This window comes from Triticum aestivum, chromosome 1D (assembly GCF_018294505.1).
Source record: "Triticum aestivum cultivar Chinese Spring chromosome 1D, IWGSC CS RefSeq v2.1, whole genome shotgun sequence".
Taxonomy (NCBI): domain Eukaryota; kingdom Viridiplantae; phylum Streptophyta; class Magnoliopsida; order Poales; family Poaceae; genus Triticum; species Triticum aestivum.
The window spans coordinates 429,319,673-429,323,016 of NC_057796.1; the positions used below are offsets into that span (position 1 = coordinate 429,319,673).

Here is a 3,344-nt window from a genome sequence, read left to right on the forward strand (position 1 = left end):
TCGATCGTCGTCGGTCGTTCCATGCGCGGCTCTGACACATGGCTACGCCGGTCCTTCGTGTAGCTTCCGTACGTGTCCGGTCGTGCCGACATTCTTCAGCGGTGCGTATCCATATCAGGCGAAAGTTGTCTTGTGTGGATTCTGCGCATCATCTTATCCTCGCTCCACATCAGGCAACGGCCGGCACCCGCGCCTTAAGTTCACCGCTATCTGTGTGGTAGTTGCATACACCTGCTGCGTCCGTTCCGCTCTGCTAGCTAGCGCTCATGGCATCTCTTCAGCTCGACTCTACCCTACTCCTCTGCCTCCTCTTCGTGGTATCTTGCCTGGCCATCATCGTCAGAGGCTTCGGAAATGGCCGCCGGAGTGCGCAGCCGCCTTCTCCGCCTGGGCTGCCCATCATCGGTAACCTGCACCAGCTCGGGCGGGGCCGTCCTCATCGAACTCTGGAGGCCCTCGCGCGGCGCCACGGCCCGCTCATGTTCCTCCGCCTCGGCTCCGTGCGGGCCATCGTGGTCTCCTCGGCCGGGAAAACTGTGATAGCTCCCGGGAGTCCAGACACCCCCTTATCAGGTCCGTCGAGTCCACATGAGATTCGTGCTCCCGTCTGGGCATTGAGAGCACAAGGGCGTTCTTTCACTGTTTGACTCAGACTAATCCTCTAGCCCTGGCATCTAGGTACAGTGCACACTGTAGGGAGTAGAGTGCCTCTACAGCCGACCAGTTTAGCAGGCTCGTCACTGTAGCCATGTGACCACCAATTTTCATCTCTTGCATGGAGCATGCAGGGACACGAGCATAACAGTGTCACCGTGTTCTTACTCAGTTGCACAAGATGCCAAGAATTGTAATAAATAAACGGAGAGAGAGTGTGCTGCACGGAAATGGTAGGAGAGAGAGGGACCCGAGAGAGTATGCGTTGCATGCAAGGTTAAGAGAGAGAGAGTTGTCTGTTGCATGCCGAGTTTTTGAAGAGAAAGCATGCAAATTGTGGAGAGAGAGTGTGTGTTTTGCATGCAAGGGTAGGAAAGAGTAATTGTGCTGGATGTCAACTTTTCTACATGCTGCATGCAAAGCTAAAGTGGCAACCGGATGTGACTTGATCTGACACACACTGTTCGCGCCTGCTCCATCGCGGTCAGAAGTAGGCTTTGTGCTACTACCGTAGTATGATCATGTAGCCCTGCAAATCACAACGTGTAGTGGGCAAGGTTGGCATCACGACGAATGAGAATCTACAGCCAACGAGGGGTGCCCCTGCACCCGGGTGTTAAAAAGCCAGTCTCCTCCTCGGCCTCGCTCGCCGAGGCGGTGCTGAGGACCCACAGGACAACGTCTTCTGCAGCCGCCCGCAGCAGTACACGGCCCGCGGCACGCTCTACGGCTGCCGGGACGTCGGCTTCAGCACCTACAACGAGCGGTGGCGCCAGCTCCGCCGCATCGCCGTGGTCCACCTCCTCAGCGTGAAGCGGGTCGACTCCTTCCGCGCTCTCCGGGAGGAGGAGGTCGCGCGCTTCGTGGGACGGGTCCGCGCGGCGAGTGGGAGTGGCGCGCACGAGGGGCGTCGGGGAATCAACGTGACGGAGCTCATCATCACCTTAACCTACACCGTGATCTCCAGGGCTGCGTTCGGGAACAAGCTTGGTGGGGTGGAGCCGGTCAAGGTCCGCGACATGATGAAGGAGCTCACTGACCTGCTCGGCACGATCGCCGTGAGCGACGTTTTTCCGAGACTAGGGTGGCTGGTGGACTGGGCGACGGGGCTCCAAGCGAGTGTGAAGAGGACGGCGGCCAAGCTCGACAGTATTATGGAGAGGACGATCACGGAGCACGAGGAGGACCCAGGAAACGACGACGGCGAGGCTCCGGACCTCCTGGACGACTTGCTCTTGATCGCCAAGGATGGTGACCAGGGGTTTAAGCTGGACCGGATCGATGTGAAGGGAGTCATCTTAGTAAGTTTTTTTGTTTTTTGTTTTCCGAATTTCATCATGATAACTCACTCCGTCTTGTACTAAAGTTGAGACACTTATTTTGAGATGGAGGAGTATTAAGAACAAGAACTCGTAGATATGAGTAGCCAGCACAATTTTCTTAGCCTATCTTCGTCTTGTTGCAGGACATGTTCATAGCAGGCACCGACACGACCTACAAGACGATAGAATGGACCATGGCCGAGCTCATCAAGAATCCAAGAGAAATGGCAAAGGTGCAATCAGAGGTGAGACAGGTTGCTGAAGGTGTGCACGGAGGACTCCTCGAGGAGGAGCTGGAAAAGATGAGCCTCCTGCAGGCGGCATGAAGGAAACATTGCGGCTACACCCGCCGGTGCCGCTCCTCATCCCACGCGAATCCATTCAGGATGCACAGCTACACGGGTATGACATCCCGGCCAAGACCCGGGTCATGGTCAACACGTGGGCCATAGGGAGGGACGACGAGTCATGGGAGAACGCCGAAGAGTTCCGGCCAGAAAGGTTCCTCGGCAGGACCATCGACTACAATGGCAAGGACCCTCGGTTCCTACCGTTCGGCGCAGGGAGGAGGGGGTGCCCCGGTATTGCCTTTGGGACGCGCCTCGCAGAGCTCACGCTGGCCAACATGATGTATCATTTCGACTGGGAGCTACTTGATGGCCAGGATCCCGAGTCATTTGAGGTTGTTGAGTCCAGTGGCTTGTCGCCTGGCCTTAAGTCTGCCTTGATCCTTGGTATAAAACCTCCGTAAGCATACATGGACTGTGTTGGAGTAATTGCTAATTAATTTCCTAGACTTGAGGTGGCGATCGCTTTTATGAAGTCGGGCCCGTGAAAGCTATTATTTGGAACAACATTCTTGTTTCAAAATGCACTTGAAAGCTACTGTATAAGTTTATGTATCCTAACCGGGCCAACGACGCAGTTACGAGTTAGGCCTAACTTCATGCAGCAAACAGGATCGAACTGCCTCGGCAGCCCAGTCACATCAAGCTAGTGGGCAAGCAGGACCTAGACATTTTATTGTGCTCGTAAGTCGTAACCATGCCGCTGCGCGCATGTATTCACCTTCCGCTCAAAAAAAAAAAATCAGTCTTGATGAGTCTCAGTCTCTTAGTCGAAACAATATTCATGAGATCTTACATTAACATCCATAATTTTTCTTTTCAATTTTCAGTTTTGCTAAGTCTCAGTCGACTGAGACTTTGTTATGTCTCAGTTGATACTTTGTTTCTTTGATCTTGCATGGACATTGGTAAAAAAACAGTTCTTTTCAGTAATTTTTTTTCTTCTTACATACTATATCACTTGACTGAATCAAAGATAGACCGTTTTTGCCTGGTTTGTGTCCCCTACGCCTACAACTAG

At 53.6% G+C, this 3,344-nt stretch overlaps 1 pseudogene; it reads left to right on the plus strand.

Annotated features, from left to right (window-relative positions):
* Positions 1-221: 221 nt before the first annotated feature.
* Positions 222-2,783, plus strand: LOC123172846 (cytochrome P450 71A1-like; annotated as a pseudogene).
* The last annotated feature ends 561 nt before the right edge of the window (positions 2,784-3,344 follow it).